The sequence below is a fragment of the Mustelus asterias genome, unplaced genomic scaffold, assembly GCF_964213995.1.
Source record: "Mustelus asterias unplaced genomic scaffold, sMusAst1.hap1.1 HAP1_SCAFFOLD_185, whole genome shotgun sequence".
Classification (NCBI taxonomy): Eukaryota; Metazoa; Chordata; class Chondrichthyes; order Carcharhiniformes; family Triakidae; genus Mustelus; species Mustelus asterias.
Window position 1 is genome coordinate 674,187 of NW_027590183.1, and position 19,957 is coordinate 694,143.

The 19,957-nt window shown below is 47.7% G+C and overlaps 1 protein-coding gene across 4 annotated transcripts in view; it reads right to left on the reverse strand.

The window, feature by feature from the left end:
- LOC144485337 (NACHT, LRR and PYD domains-containing protein 3-like) overlaps window positions 1-19,957 on the reverse strand; it is a 74,183-nt gene extending 54,226 nt beyond the window's left edge. For 2 of the 4 annotated variants that reach the window (XM_078203536.1, XM_078203533.1), the window contains exons 1-2: window positions 19,937-19,957; window positions 9,342-9,507 (exon numbers count right to left, since the gene is read on the reverse strand). The gene's annotated coding sequence lies outside the window, so the exon portion shown is untranslated. Of the gene's footprint in view, window positions 1-1,058; window positions 1,128-1,599; window positions 1,720-9,341; window positions 9,508-19,936 lie in introns of those variants that run through there. The other 2 variants (XM_078203534.1, XM_078203535.1) reach the window with 2 other exon arrangements.

A 19,957-nucleotide genomic window follows, 5' to 3' on the forward strand; every position in this document is an offset into this window, starting at 1 on the left:
CTGTGGAATTCCCTGCCCGGTGAAGCAGTTGAGGCTGCCTTATTGAATGATTTTAAGGCAAGGATAGATAAATTTGGAGGCCATTTGGTCCATCCAGTCTGCACCGCCCACAATCCCACCCAGACCCTATCCCCGTGTTTACCCTGCTAATCCCCCTGACACCGAGGAGCAATTTAGCATGGCCAACGCACCTATCCTGCTCATCTCTGGAGAGTCGGAGGAAATCCCCGCAGACACGGGGAGAATGTGCAGACTCCCCACAGACAGTGAGCCAAGGCCGGCAAAGTCAGCGAGGTGAAAGTTGTGCAGTAGAAGCCCAGACAGGGCAAAAGGGAGGGGAGGGGATTTCCAGGAGACACAAACATTGTGGGTTCCAGTTCTCTCTGTCTATAGAGTTTGGGATTTGGGGCTGCTGTGGCAATACACGTGTTGCACTGTGAATGTGCACGTATCCTCGTATTCAATCAACCTCTGTCAGTTTCCTTGCATTTGTTGATTTACAGCCGCACAAAGCAATTTAGTTTCATGTGCTGCAAATGCTCAGACAGGGCCCAGACTGAAATAATGGAGAGAGATCTGGTGCTGTGTTTACTCAGACAAGCGCTTGATTGCAGTAATTTAGATGCTGCAGCAGTGTTTACACAGACACGGCCCGGATTGTAATAACAGATCTTTCTCTGAAACATTGAATCATCCAATTGCTGCAGTGCAGGAGGAGGCCATTCGGTCCATCCAGTCTGTACCGCCCACAATCCCACCCAGACCCTCTCCCCGTGTTGACCCTGCTAATCCCCCCTGACACTGAGCAGCAACTGAGCCTGGCCAGTGCCCCCTGTGCTGCTGATGTTTGGAGAGTGTGAGGAAAGGGCCGCAGACACGGGGAGAATGTGCAGACTCCACACAGACAGTGAGCCAAGGCCGGGAATTGAAGCCGGCTCCCTGGCGCTGTGAGACCGCAGCACCAACCACTGAGCCACCGCGCCGCCCACAATGTAACTGACCGTCCCCGCTCTGTTAATATGATACAAAGACGGGCTGTATTTACACAGGAAACCGACATTTTAATCCTCAAGCTGAATGTTGTTGGAGTTGAAACTTTTTCTGGGCCGTTAATTCCTCAAACCCGGAAATACCCGGACACGCAGTGAACAAACCGCAGTGCGCCTGCGCGCAGTCGGAAGCGGGCCGCACCCTCCCGGAGTGAAGTTCGCGCAAGCGCACTCGGGGCGGCGAGGGCTGGTTTCCGGCTCGCGGATTGGTCAGCTCCCGGTCACGTGCTGCGAGCGGGCAGTGACTTCAGACCCCCCCCTCTCCAGCCGCGCGCAGAAACCGTTAACGGCCGCGCCACGTGACCGCGAGCCGCTCTCACTGAGTGGGCGGGACCTCACCGCACCCTCATTCCCCATTGGTGCGTTCTGCTGTCCGTCAAATGAACACAGCCAATAGGAAGCCGCTCCAGCAGAATGATTGGCAGCCAGTGCGCGGGCGCACTCGGGCAGCTTGTGATGAAGCAGCGACTCGCTGCCACTGGGGACAATCCCAGTCAGCGAGAGTCGGCGCCGCTGAAGTGGAGACTTTTTCTCTTATTTAATTCCTTACCGTTATTCAAAGATTCGGTGTGAAGCCGCTGGGAAAGCCCCGCACACGCAGTGAGAAACGGCGCGGCGCCTGAACTCCGCACTCGAGGCGGCGGCGGGCTGATTGTCCCGCTCGCCGATTGGCCAGATCCAGGTCACGTGCTGTGCGTCGGCAGTGACGTCAGAACGCCCCCTCCAGCCGCGCGCGGAAACCGTTTAACGGCCGCTTCCAGCCACGTCACTGAGGGGGCGGCACCTCATTGCGTCATCATTCAGATTTACATACAGCATGGAAACAGGCCCTTCAGCCCAACTTGTCCAGGCTGCCCCTGTTTTTAAACCCCTAAACTCGTCCCAATTGCCCACATTTGGCCCGTATCCCTCTAGACCCATCTAACTAAATGCTTTTTGAAAGACAAAATTGTCCCCACCTCTACTACTCCCTCTGGCAGCTCGTTCCAGACACTCACCACCCTCTGTGAGAAATAATTGCCCCTCTCACCTTCGACCTCTGCCCTCTAAGGTTTAGACTCCCCGACCTTTGGGAAAAGACATGAACTATCCAGCTGATCTGTGCCCCTCATTATTTGATAGACCTCGATAAGATCACCCCTCAGCCTCCTACGGTCCAAAGGAAACAAGTCCCAGTCTATCCAACTCCTCCTTAGAACTCAATCCATCAAGTCTCGGTCGCATCCTAATAAATCTTTTCTGTACCTTTCTAGTTTAATAATATCCTTTCTATAATAGGGTGACCGGAACTGTACACAGTATTCCAAGTGGGGCCTTACCAATGTCTTGTACAACTTCAACAAGACGTCCCAACTCCTATATTCAATGTTCTGACCAATGAAACCAGGCATGGGGAATGCATTCTTCACCACTCTGTCCACCTGTGACTCCACTTTCAAGGAGCCATGAACCCGTACCCGAGATCTCTTTGTTCTGTAACTCTCCCCAACACCCTACCATTAACTGAGTAAGTCCTGCCCTGAATCAATCTACCAAAATGCATCACCTCGCATTTGTCCAAATTAAACTCCATCTGCCATTCGTCAGCCCACTGGCCCAATTGATCAAGATCCCATTGCAACCCGAGATAACCTTCTTCACTGTCCACTGTGCAACCAATCTTGGTGTCATCTGCAAACTTACCAACCATGCCTCCTATATTCTCATCCAAATCATTAATATAAATGACAAATAACAGTGGACCCAGCACTGATCCCAGAGGACACCGCTGGTTACAGGCCTCCAGTTTGAAAAACAACCCTGGACAACCATTCACTGGCTTCTGTCATCAAGCCAATTTTGTGTCCATTTAACTACCTCACCCTGGGGCCCATGATGTAGGTTGTGCAACAACCTGCCATGTGGTACCTTGTCAAAAGCCTCATTGATTCATTGCACAATCCATCACTGCACCCTCATTCTCCATTGGTGCATTCTGCTGTCCATCAGCTGAGCACAGCCAATAGGAAGCCGCTCCAGCAGAATGATTGACAGCCAGTGTGGGTGGAGTCGGGCAGATTGTGATGAAGCAGCGACTCGCTGTGGATTCGCTGCCATTGAGGACAATCCCAGCCAGCAAGAGGCAGCAAGGGCGGCACCTTCCGTCCCCAAGCGCAGCATTCGCACCATCCCACTTTCTCTTCCATTTGGACAGCACCACAAACAGCTTCTTGTTGTTCTTCCATTGGCAGCACCCCCGGGTGCTCTTGGTGCTCCCATTCCAGCACCTTTCCTCTTAATGATGGGGGAATGAGGCTCTCATAGCCCAGAATAAACATCCAGCAACACCGACAACTCCCAGCTTCCACACACTTATCGCCGTAACTCCGGGTGCTTTCTACTCATCCTCCCTCTCTGGACAAGTTGCACTCCCTGCCTCATAACCGGATCACTCCGGGTGACTTTCTGCACCTGGTTAGCGGAACTTTATCTACTTGTCTGAAATATATTATCAAAGTACACCTGCAAACCGAGATACGGAGACCTCATAATTGATCCGAGCCCTCATAATTGACAAGGGACACATCAAATCGAGGGGAGGCGGGAGAGCAAATTGCTCAGGGAGGGAGCAAACAGAGTGAGCAAATTGTTCAGGGAAGGAGGAGAGAGGAAGAGAGAGAGAGCAAGTGGTTCAAGGAGGAGGGAGAGGAAGAGAGAGAGAGAGAGGGAGGGCGCAACTGGTTCAGGGAAGGAGGAGGGAGATATAGAGGGAGAGAGAGGAAGAGATAGAATGAGAATTCAGGGAAGTGGAGAGACATATACTCAGGATGGTGCGGCACGGTAGCACAGTGGTTACCACTGCTGCTTCACAGCTCCAGGGACCTGGGTTCGATTCCCGGCTTGGGGCATTGTCTGTGTGGAGTTTGCACATTCTCTTCGTGTCTGCGTGGGTTTCCTCTGGGTGCTCCGGTTTCCTCCCACAGTCCAAAGATGTGCGGGTTAGGTTGATTGGACATGCTAAAATTGACCCTTAGTGTCCTGAGATGCGTAGGTTAGAGGGATTAGCGGGTAAATGTGTAGGGATATGGGAGTCGGGCCTGGGTGGGATTGTGGTCGGCGCAGACTTGATGGGCCGAATGGCCTGTTTCTGCACTGTAGGGTTTCTATGATTGATGATCTGTTTTCAGACTGGAATCACCCAGATATACTCAGTATTGATGCTGTTTATTCAGACTAGAATCACCCAGATATACTCAGTGTTGATGGTCTGTATTCAGACTAGAATCTCCCAGATATTCTCAGTGTTATAATGCTGTTTATTCAGACTAGAATCTCCCAGATATTCTCAGTGTTATAATGCTGTTTATTCAGACTAGAATCTCCCAGATATTCTCAGTGTTATAATGCTGTTTATTCAGACTAGAATCTCCCAGATATTCTCAGTGTTATAATGCTGTTTATTCAGACTAGAATCTCCCAGATATTCTCAGTGTTATAATGCTGTTTATTCAGACTAGAATCTCCCAGATATTCTCAGTGTTATAATGCTGTTTATTCAGACTAGAATCTCCCAGATATTCTCAGTGTTATAATGCTGTTTATTCAGACTAGAATCTCCCAGATATTCTCAGTGTTATAATGCTGTTTATTCAGACTAGAATCTCCCAGATATTCTCAGTGTTATAATGCTGTTTATTCAGACTCGAATCTCCCAGATATTCTCAGTGTTGATGGTCTGTATTCAGACTAGAATCTCCCAGATATTCTCAGTATTGATGCTGTTTATTCAGACTAGAATCTCCCAGATATTCTCAGTATTGATGCTGTTTATTCAGACTAGAATCTCCCAGATATTCTCAGTGTTATAATGCTGTTTATTCAGACTAGAATCTCCCAGATATTCTCAGTATTTGATAGTCTGTATTCAGACCATCAATACTGAGTATATACTGGAATCACCCAGATTTTCAGTGCTGAGGCTGTTTCTTTTCAAACACTTTCTCACCGTTATTCAGTCACCATTTCCTCTCGCGCACGCTCAGACGGCATGCTGATGCATGCGTGTTGAGTGGTCCCGCGCCCTGTTTCCAGTTTGATTCAGCATAGGCGCATTGCCGGTCATGACTGTCCCTGCGCAGGCGAGAAGCCCAAGGGAGGAATTACGCTGCCCCCCTCCTCGTGTAGCCAGATGTCAATCAACTGTCCCTCGCCAATAGAGAGCTCAGCCTCATTGTGGTCACTGATTGATAGAAAGAAACCCAGTACGTTTGATGTATTAGTGTCGCATGTATGAGCACACAGTGAAAAGTATTGTTTCTTGCACAAGGTACAGACAAAGCATACCATTCATAGAGAAGGAAACGAGAGAGTTCAGAATGTCATGTGACAGTGATAGCTATTTTAGAGAAAGGGGAGGAGATGGAATAGTAGAGGGACAGACAGAGAGAGAGAGAGCAAATGGTTCAACAACAGAGAGCAACTGGTTCAGGGAGGTGAGGGAGAACAAAATGGTTCAGGGAGGGAGGAGAGAGAGAGAGAGAGCAAATGCTTCAGGTAGGGAGGAGAAAGAGCAAATGAAAATTCATCCAAGATGGTGCGACAGACTCCTTGCGAGCTGTGCACAGCCTACACTCTCATTCTATGGTTCTAAAACTCTATTCGAACTCTTTTAAACTCTCCAGACTTTTGAATGAACCTACATTGTATGAAGTTGATTTTTCTCTGCACCCTAACTCTGACTATAACACCCAACTCTCTACTTTCCTTCTCTGTGTATGGTATGCTTTGTCAGAATAGCACGCAAGAAATAATACTTCTCACTGTATACTAATACATGTGACAATAATCAATCAAATGGCTCAGGGAGGGAGGAGAGGGGGCAAATCGGGTGGCACAGTGGTTAACACTACTGCCTCACTGCGCCAGGGACCCGGGTTCGATTCCTGGCTTGGGTGACTGTCCGTGAGGGGTCCACACTTTCTCCCATGTCTGTGTGGGTTTACTCGGGATGCTCCAGTTTCCTACCCTGGTCCGAAAGACATGATGGTCCAGTGCATTGGCCATGCTAAATTCTCCCTCAGTGTAGCCGCACAGGCACTGGAGTGTGGCAACTCAGGGATTCTCACAGTAACTTCATTGCAGTGTTAATGTAAGCCTACTTGTGACACTAATAAATCAACTTTAAACAGACGTGGGCCATTCAGAAGTGTTCTGGAATTTAACATGATCACAGCATTACGATCCCACTTGATATTAACACCTGATAAGTCACGTCCAAAGATGGAACACGGCTTCACATATTTGAATAACATTTTGGCGAATGGGCAAGAGCTGGAGGCCAAGGTCTCCGCTCGCCTGAATAGCTGGACAGGACTGCTCTGAGTGCGAGTTCTCATCATAAACCAGCTGATTGCCTCCATGCTGTGGTACCGGCTGGTCACTTCCACCCCTCCCCACCTTTGTCATAAACATCCAGAGAACACTCGTAGAGTTCTTCTGGGAGAAAAGACCGCACTGGGTCACTGCTGTGGTTCGGAGTCTCCTGCTGAGGGAGGGCGATCAGGCACTGGTGACCTTCCACCTTCAGACCCTGCAGGGATACCTCCTCGTTGAATCCCCTCCTCAATGGTGTGCCCTGGCGATGTACGTCTTCCGCCAGGTGTGAAATTACTCTCCCTCCTTCTGAAAGTCTGGGTCATGGTCACCTCGAGGTACATCTCTCCCCTGTGGAGTAGCAGCTGTCGTTCGGAAGTCGCTGCTGTGGAATCTGCTCCTCCACCAATACCATTTCAGTTGGCTGGCAGAGAGGAAGGCTGTGACTGCTGTGTGACAGGGTAAAGGACGTGCTGGTGGTGGAGTGGACTGGATGACACCCCACGAGCTTGCTGAGTATGTGGTGGAGGACTTTCAGCTCATGGCCAATGGAATCTATGACCTGAGAACGGTCGTGCTCGGACACGACGTCACACGTGGTCTTGAGGAGGTACAACTGCGTGATGGGATCCCGTCTAAACGTACCTGCTCGGGCGGAACTTCACATTGACCCGAAACCCAGACCTCACTTCCTGGATCTGGCACCCCATAGTGTGAGCTGCCTTGCAGTAATACCCTCCATGCCTTTTGCCTCAGCACAAAGGGTTTCCTGTCTGGGCTGCTGCTGCACACCTTCCACTACTGTATCCTCACCCATCACCCGCACACGCCTTGGTTCGCCTTGCTGCTGTCTGGCGGTGGAGGTTCCCACTGGAGGTCCCCCTCTGAAGGGATCCTCTTCCAATACATTGGGGACCTGGGGTGGAAGCTGGTGCACGCAGCGATACCACGCAACCGTAAGTTGTACCGATTCACTGGCTCACAAGAAACCTGCCCTTCTTGGGATCTTGTGGAGTCCGTGGGCCACGTCTACATTCAGTGTCTTCTGCTGCACTCCCTTTTGGTTCCCCCAAATAACTTTCATTGATGTTCTGTTTGCACTTCAGTCCCACGCTCCTGATCTACGGGCACCTGGTACGGAGGGGTAGGGGTGAGGAAGGCAGAGGACCTCCCTGTGAACCTGCTCCTGGGCCTGGCTAGATTGGCCATAATTAGGCCCAGGCAGACGGCAACCAAAATGATCGTCCCACACGACTGTCTTCCCCTCTACTGCAGCTCCATACGTGGCAGGGTGTCCCTGGAGAGGGAGCATGCTTAGTCCACAAGCACCATTGAGGCCCGGCAGGGGCTGGCGTCCATTATCGATCCCTTTAATCACGTGCTGATTTGATATTTTAAGTTTCCTTTACACTTTGCTTTATTTTGCTGAGGGCAGTTCCTGACTTTTTTAAGGGGCCACTGCTTTTATTTTGTCCCTCAGTTTATCTGATTTATTTGGTTTGCCAATAGGATGAGTTCACCTGTGCGCTTGTTGGAAGGAAATTGGGAGCACAAGCAATTCACACCAATGGTTTCTGTCCCTGGCTGTTACTCAGGGCCACCCAACTGATTTTACACTTTGATCTTCAAGAACTAAGGGTCATCTCTCACGACACTACTAATGCCCTCTCTGATATACACAAATTGCCCCACCACTGGCTCCCTGTTTTTTATCGTTGCTGCTTCCTCACTTCGCATCTCAATTTCTATCTTCCCTGCGTCTGTATCAGTGTGTCTCTCTCCAGCTCACTGTTCTTCCTCCTCTCCCTGACCCCCGTCTGTCTCAGTGTCGGTTCGCCCTGGTCTCTCTCTCCTTTCTGATTAACATATCTCATCGCCTCTGTCTATCTCCAGAATCTGCCTCACACGGACTGATCCCCTCGCCTGGCCCCCCCACCCAGCTGCTTTCTCTCCACCGGTTGGTGTCCACACCTCTGTCTCTGGTACTGAGATCAGTCAGATCGTTACCCTGGCAACACAGGAAATCGCTCAGCAAAAATAACTGAAAACGGAAATAACAAAACCACCATCACACACCCTGTTGGAGAGCAATCAAAGTAAAGGAGACAAAATGGTTACCCGGCACACAAAATGGACTCTGGGAAAAGACATTAAGAGGCACTGACTTTGGGCACAGACATTACATAAAGAGTTAAAACCTTTAGTGTTTAAATTACTGCAGGAAACAGGTCAGACCTTGAGGCACCTTAAACTCGAGATAAAAGCAGACCCAGAACAATGAGTTTGATGACGAGATCAGCCACTGATGAGGGACATAAATGCATAAATGTATATAACAAGATCAGCCATTGATGGAAGACATAACTGCATATATGTATCTACTCTATGTATAACCATGTGTTAACTGTCGATGTCCGTACCTGTCTACTCAACTTGTAACGATGTGCTAACGGCTAATGTCCACACTGTCTATTATCTAACAATGTATAAAAGATGCTCAGCTACCATTGTGTAGTTGAGAAGGTGAGTGCCTGTACTGTGGAGTGCCAGCGCTTCTCCCAAAGCTTTGTCTGAATAAAACTGTTTGTTGAACCTCCAAGTCTGACTCCGAAGTGGCGAATTTCCCATCCCACACCCTCAGTTCAGTTCAGAGGAAGATTAACCCAGAACAGTCAACCAGTTCTGTTTAACAATGAAACTGCAATTCCAATATTGCGTGTTTTACGGACCAAAACGTGACGCTGTCGGGGGCTTGTGAAATTCAGGCGCGGTGTTTCACGAGACACAAACTGCTCCAACTTCATGGTACATCACACAGCCTTACACTGGATAATTGTGCTTGGTGCTCACACACTCCATATCTCACTCAGCATTTCCAACCTCACCTTATCATCTTTTTGTACTTGCTACAGGACCAGAGTAAATGGAACTTCCTCTTACCTTCCTCTCCAGAAAATATATGGAAGCTGTTTGAATGTGAAGGGTTCTCTCTGGCTGGCGCTCTCACAATACTGTGCTGGTTCACCTCTTATAGTTCTTCAGGACACAATCCCTGCTGAATTGTAACTGTGGATATTCACAATTAATCCAGCGCTCCCCCGGAGATCTGATTATGCCAAGAGAGAGAAAGAGAGTCAAATAGAGCCAGTGTGAATCAAAATGACAATTTAGCCACATACCCGACATCAAAAGATGCTGAAGGGGAAGCAGGAGTGTTGGAAATGTTTCAATTACAGTATTACCATTCGACATATTAACGAAGTTCACAAACTATCTGATCTCATAGACTCCATCCTCCCCGGGTTACACACTGTCTGATCTCACTGACTCCATCCTCCCCGGGTTACACACTGTCTGATCTCACTGACTCCATCCTCCCCGGGTTACACACTGTCTGATCTCACTGACTCCATCCCCCCCGGATTACACACTGTCTGATCTCACTGACTCCATCCCCCCCGGATTACAAACTGAATGCTCTCTGAGCAACAATGGCTGCAGCTGTTGGGCAATGAGCACTAACACTCCAGTTACATTTATTATTGTAAACCAGCAACTGAGACACCAGATTCTGGCCCAATGGAGTTATTCAAGAAGATGCTCAGAATTTCACGAACTCAGGATGACAAGTGAAGTGAATCTATGGCAGGTCATCGTCAACTGTCCTTATCGAGGATGACATCTACTCAGGGTAAATGGAGTTAAGATGCAGATTAGGCAACATTTAATTAAATAGAGGAAGAGGCTCAAGGGGCGGAATAATTTCATCCTGTTACTGTATTTAAATGTTGGTTGAATAATGAAGTGTGAAACTTCTGGAGGATTTGCACCTCCCTTTTAATCAGTTGATCTTGGATTGTTTATTTCAGATGGTGCAACATTTTTATTCAGAGAATGATCAGATAATCGGGTTCAAAGGACAAACTTTAGAAACGATAGTTTAGCAAAAACACTTTCAATGTTCCATCCTGTGCCAGTTATAGAATCAGGCCCCTAAACTTACTGATAGTTTTATTCTGGGTTCAACCAAATCTCTGAACAAAAGATTTGCTATCGAGTGATTTTAAATATACAGATTTGGAAATTACTGATTTATAACCTGATCCAATATGCTGAGGATTCTAGATCGGATCCACGAGGTTAAATATCAATTTTGATGTTAAATTGATAAGAGTAAGACAGGTGAGAGCAGTGTGCACTCTAACACTGCTTCCAACTCTCCATCTCTGTTGGGCGAGGTCCACTGGTTCTCCTGCACCCACTTGGCAGGACAAGACAACAATTCAGGTTGTTGTTTTACTGTGTGTAAATTACAGACAGTGTGGGCCTCCAAATGAAAAGAGAGAATCGAGCCAAAGTTTTGAGTCAAGATGACCCTTCATCTGAACTTGTATTTTAGCTCATTCTTTAAGTTTCCTGACCTACTTGCTGTAATTGAATCAGAATTTGACCGTATTTAATTCCTAGAAATCAGGAACACAGAGGGACTAAGTGAGTTGGTAAAGCTACAGCATAAAAAAACTGGAAATCTATGAATAGGCAGTGTGAGGCCATCCACTTCAGTTCTGAGTATTTTCTCTGTGGGAAGTTGGATGAAAAAGTGATTACCATCTCCAGGTAAAAGAGATAAAAGCAAAGAGTTCAGGGAAGGAATTTCAGAGCTGCAGGTCAAAGGGAGTGGAGATACACAGGAGGCCAAACATGGAGGAATGCTGAGATCTCAGAGGGGAAAAACCATAGACCTATGTGAACAGGAGGTTGAAAATTCTCGGTCTGGAAGAAGACACAGTGCTAAAGAGAAATGAGGCCTCAAAGGGATATGAAATGCAGGATGAGATAGTTCTCTTCAGATGACAAACGGAATAATTTTGGCTTATACACTGAGTTGAGAGGAATAAGCGGTGATTGCGCTGAAACATACAAGTATCTGAAAGGGCTGGGCAATGTAGACACTAAGTAATTGTTTTCCACTCGTTCGGAAATTGAAAACAGCAGTGCAGGATCTCAGGATAAGCCGTGGATTGTTTAGAATTGGGGTGAGGAGAAATGTTTTCACTCAGAGGGTTGTGAATCTTTGGAATTCTCTACCCCAGAGAAGGTGGATGATCCAGCACTGAAAATATTCAGGACTGAGATTTCTGATCTCTTATCGAGTGAAGGGATATGAGGAGCAGCTGGGAAAGTGGAGTTGGGGCAGATGAGCAGCCACGATTATATTCAATGCAGAGCAGGGGCAAGGGGCCATGCAGTCTACAACTGACACTATTTCTGATGTGTTTAAATTAAATCACCCCCATAAACTTCAAAAGGCGAGAGAAGGTTGTGTTTATCATTCACCAGTTCAGCCTCAGCTTCAGCACTGCACCCAATTTGAGGTCTCTGGAAAGAATGTAAAGCAGCATTTCTGGCACAGCTCCAAGAATCAGGATCTTTACCAAATGACTGCAAAGGTTCATGAAGGTGGCTCATCGCCACCTTCTTATCGACAATTAGGGATCAGCAACAAATGCCGGTGATGTCCCGATTCCATTGACAGAGAAGAAAAACTTCAGTTTTGTAGACCATGGAGAAACTGGCACTATTCTCCGAGAGCAAAGAATAAAGAGCGTCTGAACAGGGGAGTTCAAAATGAGGAGGCTTTGATAATGAGAAGTGTTTCCACTGACAAAAGGGTCAGAAGCAGATAAGGACAGATTTATGGCGTTCTGTAATTGGTAAAGGAACCAGAAGGGAGATGAGCTATCTTTTAAACAGCAAGTTCTGATCTGGAAAGAACTATCTGAAAAAGTGAGGCCGCAAATAACCTCCCCTCCTGTTCTCCCTCCAACTGCTCTAACTGAGGATTTTAGGGTTTTGAATGGAATTATCAGTTGACAGAAATTTTACTCACTGGTGTGAGAGTCGCCGGGTCCGGATGGGATGTACCCCAGGTTACTGTGGGAGGCGAGGGAAGAGATTGCAGAGCCTCTGGCGACGATCTTTGCGTCGTCGATGGAGACGGGAGAGGTGCCGGAGGATTGGAGGATTGCGGATGTGGTTCCTATTTTCAAGAAGGGGAATAGGGATAGCCCAGGAAATTACTGACCGGTGAGTCTAACCTCAGTAGTTGGTAAGCTGAGGGACAAGATTTATGAGCATTTAGAGAGGTTTAGTATGCTCAAGAATACTCAGCATGGCTTTGTCAAAGGCAGATCGTGCCTTATGAGCCTGATGGAGTTCTTCGAAAATGTGACGAAACACATTGACGAAGGGAAGGCGGTAGATGTGGTTTATATGGATTTTAGCAAGACGTTCGATAAGGTCCCCCATGCAAGGCTTCTAGAAAAGGTGAGAGGGCATGGGATCCAAAGGGCTGCTGCCCTGTGGATCCAGAACTGGCTTGACCAAAGGAGGCAGAGTGTGTGCATGGATGGGTCTTTTTCTAAATGGAGGTCGGTCACCAGTGGTGTGCCCCAGGAACCTTGCTGTTTGTCACTTTCATAAATGACCTGGATGAGGAAGTGGAGGGATGAGTTGGTAAGTTTGCCGAAGGTTGGTGGGGTTGTGGATAGTCTGGAGGGATGTCAGAAGTTACAAAGGGACATAGATAGGATGCAAGACTGGGCGGAGAAGTGGCAGATGGGCTTCAACCCAGATAAATGCGTAGTGGTCCATTTTGGCAGGTCAAATGGGATGAAGGAGTACAATATAAAGGGAAATAGTCTTAGTACTGTAGAGGATCAGAAAGACCTTGGGGTCTGGGTCCATAGGACTCTAAAATCGGCCCCGCAGGTGGAGGAGATGGTTAAGAAGGCGTATGGTGTGCTGGCCTTTATCAATCGAGGGATTGAGTTTAGGAGTCCGGGGATAATGATGCAGCTATATAAGACCCTCGTCAGACCCCACTTGGAGTACTGTGCTCAGTTCTGGTTGCCTCATTACAGGAAGGATGTGGAAAAGATTGAAAGGGTGCAGAGGAGATTTACAAGGATGTTGCCTGGATTGAGTGGCATGCCTTATGAGGATAGGTTGAGGGAGCTCGGTCTTTTCTCCTTGGAGAGACGTAGGATGAGAGGAGACCTAATAGAGATATATAAGACGTTGAGAGGCACAGATCGTGTGGACTCTCAGAGGCTTTTTCCCAGGGTGGAAATGGCTGCTACGAGAGGACACAAGTTTAAGGTGCTGGGGTGTAGGTACAGGGGAAATGTTAGGGGGAAGTTTTTCACACAGAGGGTGGTGGGCGAGTGGAATCGGCTGCCATCAGTGGTGGTGGAGGCAAACTCTATAGGGTCTTTTAAGAGACTCCTGGATGAGTATATGGGACTTAATAGGATGGAGGGTTATAGGTAGGCCTAAAAGGTAGGGATATGTTCGGCACAACTTGTGGGGCTGAAGGGCCTGTTTTGTGCTGTAGTTTTTCTATGTTTCTATGAGAGCTCAGGACAAGGGGACAAATATCTTATTATCAGAGCCAGGATATTCAGGAGATAAATTTAGGAAACACTTGCTCACACAAAGGGTGGGGGAAGTGTGGAACTCTCTCCCACACATAGCTGCAGATATTAGCTGTTGAATATTCTCCCCGTGTCTCCATGGGTTTCCTCCGGTTGCTCTGGTTTCCTCCAACAGTCCAAAGATGTGCGGGTTAGGTGGATTGGCCGTGCTCAGTTGACCCTAGTGTCAGGGGGTTAACAGGGTAAATATGTGGGTGTTATTGGGGTAGGGCCTGGGTGGGATTGTGGTCGGTGCAGACTTGCTGAGCTGAATGTGCTCCTTCTGCACTGTGGGGATTCTGTGAACAATTTTCACTCTGAGGTGGGGATATTTCTGCTGCCAGAAGGTGTGGATCTGAAGCCCAGGCGGCCGGATGGAGTTTGTCTCCCTGATCAACGGGCAGCTCAGGCTGCAGGGACTGAATGTCTGCCTCCTCCTCTTGCTGCTGCCGGAGCTCAGAGCTTGTGCAGCTCCCGGAGCTGGGGGAGGCCATTCGGCCGCTTCAATATGGGACAGCCCACCTTTCAGACAGTTTATCCCTTGTCTGATGTCGGTGAGCTTTGTGTTATTTTTATTGAAGGGTCATTAACAATGTGCAGATTCACACAGACTCTCTCCATGTTACTGGGTCACCAATGTTGCTGATCTTTCCCCTGAGCGGGGACACTCACAATAAGGAAACAGCCTCCTCACCCAGGCCCGGCCCGTTGCTAAGGGAACCTGGCTCAGTCACTGCGCAGGCCCGGCCTGTTGCTAAGGGAACGCGGCTCAGTCACTGCGCAGGCCCGGCCCGTTGCTAAGGGAACGCGGCTCAGTCACTGCGCAGGCCCGGCCCGTTGCTAAGGGAATGCAGTTCAATCACTGCGCAGGCCCGGCCCGTTGCTAAGGGAACGCGGCTCAGTCACTGCGCAGGCCCGGCCCGTTGCTAAGGGAATGCAGTTCAATCACTGCGCAGGCCCGGCCCGTTGCTAAGGGAATGTGGCTCAGACACTGCGCAGGCCCAGCCCGTTGCTAAGGGAATGCAGTTCAATCACTGCACAGGCCCAGCCCGTTGCTAAGGGAACGCGGCTCAGTCACTGGGCAGGCCCGGCCCGTTGCTAAGGGAATGCGGCTCAATCACTGCGCAGGCCCAGCCCGTTGCTAAGGGAATGCAGTTCAATCACTGCGCAGGCGCAGCCCGTTGCTAAGGGAATGTGGCTCAGACACTGTGCAGGCCCAGCCCATTGCTAAGAGAATGCGGCTCAATCACTGCGCAGGCCCAGCCCGTTGCTAAGGGAATGCGGTTCAATCACTGCGCAGGCCCGGCCCGTTGCTAAGGGAATGTGGCTCAGACACTGCGCAGGCCCGGCCCGTTGCTAAGGGAACGCGGCTCAATCACTGCGCAGGCCCAGCCCGTTGCTAAGGGAATGTGGCTCAGACACTGCGCAGGCTCGAGCCCGCTGAGGTCAGCTCGGCAGGTCACGTGAGGAGCTGTCAATCAATTGCCTATTCAGCATCTTTGTTCAATCATTGACTGAATAAATTCTGTTAACCTGTTGCATCAAACTCACTGTCTGGTGTCTTTTCATCTTGTCCCAGGAACTTAGTTCATCTCAGTGAGTCTCACACAAGCAGCTGGAGGCACTTTGTGCTCTCATGGTTATCCTGTCCACCCAAATAGTCTGAAGATTTCAAAGGTTGGTGTGAGATTCTTGAATTTACCAATGTATGGGAATAACAATAAACATATGGAATTTTAACCATATCTCACCATTGACTTCAATCATGCACACGTACAAACGCATGTACGCACACACGGAGATGGCCCGGAACTTGCACATGTTCACGTGTGATTTCAAGAAGAAATTAGATATAACTTTTGGGGCTAAAGGGATCACGGGATTAGGGAGGGGAAGGGGAGATCAGGATATTGAATTTGATGATGAGCCATGAGGAAGAGTTCATAGAGTGTATCTGCGATACCTTCCTTGAACAGTATGTAATGGAACCTACAAGGGAGCAAGCTATCCTCGATCTGGACCTGTGTAATGTGACGGGAATAATTAGTGATCTTACAGTTAGGGATCCTCTTGGAAGAAGCGATCACAGTACGGTTGAATTTAAAATACAGATAGAGAGTGAGAAGGTAAAATCCAAAAGCAATGTCTTGTGCTTAAACAAAGGAGACTGCAAAGGGATGAGGGAGGAGTTGGCTCAGGGAAACTGGGAGCAAAAACTTTATGGTGGGAAAATTGAGGAACAGTGGAGGACTTTCAAAGCGATCTTTCACGGTGCTCAGCAAAAGTATATACCAGTGATAAGGAAGGACTGTAGAAAAAGACATAATCAGCCATGGATATCGAAGGAAATAAAGGAGGGTATCAAATTGAAAGAAAATGCATACAAAGTGGCAAAGATTAGTGGGAACCTGGAGGATTGGGAAATCTTTAAAGGTCAGCAGAAAGCCACAAAAAAAGCTATAAAGAAAAATAAGATGGATTATGAGAGTAAACTCGCTCAGAATAAAAAAAACAGACAGCAAAAGTTTCTACAAATATATAAAATGAAAAAGAGTGGCTAAAGTAAACATTAGTCCTTTAGAGGATGAGACGGGGGATGTAATAACTGGATATGAGAAAATGGCTGAGGCATTGAACAGGTATTTTGCGTCAGTCTTCACAGTGGAAGACACAAATAACATGCCAAGAATTGATGAGTGGAAGGCTATGGCAGGTGAGAACCTCGAAACTATCATTATCATGAAAGAGGTAGTGTTGGGCAAGTTAATGAGGCTAAAGGTAGACAAGTCTCCTGGCCCTGATGGAATGCATCCCAGGGAACTAAAAGAGATGGTGGGGGAAATGCACTGGTGATAATTTACCAAAATTCGCTGGACTCTGGCATGGTTCCCGCAGATTGGAAAACAGCAAATGTGACGCCACTGTTTAAAAAAGGAGGTGGACAAAAGGCAGGTAACTATAGGCCGGTTAGTTTAACTTCTGGAGTAGAGAAAATCCTTGAAGCTATCATCAAGGAAGAAATAGCGAGACATCTGGATATAAATTGTCCCATTGGTAAGATGCAGCATGGATTCATGAAGGGAAGGTCATGTTTGACTAATTTGGTGGAATTCTTTGAGAACATTACATGTGCAGTGGACAATGGGGAACCTGTGGATGTGGTGTATCTGGATTTTCAAAAAGCATTTGGCAAGGTGCCGCACCAAAGACTGCTACACAAGATAAAGGTGCACAGTGTTACGGGTAATGTATTAGCATGGATAGAGGATTGGTTAACTAACAGAAAGCAAAGAGTGGGGGTAAATGGGTGTTTTTCTGGTTGCCGATCACTGACTAGTAGTATGCCGCAGGGACCAGTGTTGGGACTGCAATTGTTTACGATTTACATTGATGATTTGGAGCTGGGGACCAAGTGTAGTGTGCCAAAATTCGCAGATGACACTAAGATGGGTGGCAGAGCAAAGTGCGCAGAGGACGCTGAAAGTCTGCAAAGGGATATAGATAGTTTGTGAGTGGACGAGAGTCTGGCAGATGGAGTACAGTGTTGGTAAATATGAGAGCATCCATTTTGGTTGGAATGACAGCAAAATGGACTATTATTTAAATAGTAAAAAATTGCAGCATGCTGCTGTGCAGAGGGACCTGGATGTTCTTGTGCAGGAATCTCAAGGAGTTGATTTGCAGGTGCAGCAGGTATTTAAGAAGGTAAATGGAATTTTGTCCTTCATTGCTAGAGGGATGGAGTTTAAAAACAGCGAGATGATGTTGCAGCTGTATCAGGTGCTGGTGAGGCCACACCTGGAGTACTGTGTAGTTTTGGTCTCCTTATTTGAGAAAGGATATACTGGCACTGGAGGGGGTGCAGAGGAGATTCACTAAGTTGATTCCGGAGTTGAGAGGGTTGGCTTATGAGCAGAGACTGAGTAGACTGGGGCTATACTCATTGGAATTCAGAAGAATGAGGGGAGGTCTTATAGAAACATATAAGATTATGAAGGGAATAGATAAGATAGAAGCAGGGAAGTTGTTTCCACTGGCGGGTGAAACTAGAACTAGGGGGCATAGCCTCAAAATAAGGGGGAGCAGATTTAGGACTGAGTTGAGGAGGAACTTCTTCACACAAAGGGTTGTGAATCTGTGGAATTCCCTGCCCAGTGAAGCAGTTGAGGCTACCTCGCTGAATGTTTTAAGGCAAGGATAGATACATTTTTGAACAGTAAAGGAATTAAGGGTTATGGTGAGCGGTCGGGTAAGTGGAGCTGAGTCCACGAAAAGATCAGCCATGATCTTATTGAATGGCAGAGCAGGCTCGAGGGGCCAGATGGACTACTCCTGCTTCTAGTTCTTATGACCAAAATGAATGGTGGAGCAGGCTCGAAGGGCCGAATGGCCTCCTCCTGCTTCTCGTTTCTATGTTTCACACATAACCCCCATGCAGGCAAACACTTACACACTCACACACTCAATTTCTCTCACAAACACAGACACACACACTCGCACACACTCGCACATAGGCACACACCCCTCCCATGCACATATACACATACATGCAGAATACACACACACACATACACACACCCAAATACGCCTATGCAGACCACCTCACACCCTGATACACACACACACATACACCAATATACGCACGCAGACACACACACAGACGCGCACACAAACAAATACAATCTCCCATTTCATTGTTTCATCAAACAAGGACAGGACAGTTCAGAAAATGCAGTTAGATACAGATGAAAACTCCCTTCATATCAGCCTCTCTTTCCCACTCTCCAACCAGCTGGAGTGGGCAAGAGAGAAACAGGGATAGAGATAGAGAGAGAGTAACAGAGAGAGGGGAGGAAAGGAATGGAGTGAGAGTCACAGAGAGGGAGAGGAAGTGATTGAGATAGTGTGTGTTCGGCAGAGTTCCTGCAATGCTGAGTACAATGGCCTTTGAAGGTACCACACAGAACACAACAAATAGGAGCAGAAGTAGGCCATTCTGCCCCTTGAGGCTGCTCCTCCCATTGATAAGATCATGGCTGATCTGACTGTGGCCTGAACTCTACTTTGCTGCCTGTCTCCCCATAATGCTCAACTCACTCTCTGGGGAAAGTGGTTAGCACTGCTGCTTCACAGCGCCAAGGACCTGGATTTGATTCCCAGCTTGGGTCACTGTCTGTGTGGAGTTTGCATGTTCTCCTCGTGTCTGCATGGGTTTCCTCCGGTTTCCTCCCATATTCTGGTTCGGTGCATTGATCCGAACAGGCGCCAACTAGAGGAATTTCACAGTAACTTCATTGCAGTGTTAATGTAAGACTGACTTGTGACCAATAAATGAATTTTAACTTTGAATTCTAAACACTAACCACCCCCTGAGAGAACAAATTATTCCTCCTCATCTCCATCTTTAATGGGCGCTGTATGAATTTTAAACTGTGCCCTCCCTGATACTAGATTCCCCCATGTTGGCCCTGTTCTGTGATAATACAGATGTTTAAAGATTATTCAGTAGTTCTTTAAGGGTAGCAGACACAGGGAAAAAAGAAGTGACTCTGTACACAACAGATATATTTCAAGGGTATATATATGAGTGGGCAGTAATCTTCCCTCAGAATCAGACAGATTGTGGGTTCAGCTCAGAGCCTCAAATACTAGGCCCTCAGCATCGATCAGAGACTCCGAACACAGCATGATGGGAGAGGGGACAAAGGAAACTGGTGTTGAATTTGTGAGCCTTGCTTTGTGGGAAGCTTTAGTGCTTGGGGAGAATGTCAACTTCTGAATGGACCTACCATATATTAAGCTGATCTTTCTCTACACACTATCGGTAACTGCAACACTATATTCTGCACCCTTTCCTCTCCTTCTCCCCTGTGTACTCTATGTACGGTATGTTTTGTCTGTATAGCGCACAAGAAACAATACTTTTCACTGCATCCCAATACAAATCAATCAAATCAAATCAAATTAACACGGTGAAGTTTGGACCCTGTGGGGTGACAGTTGTCTGAATACAGATTCTATCTTATTGTAACATTCAGGTACCACGTGTACTGAGCTCACCAGCGTTCTGTCTGTATTGTG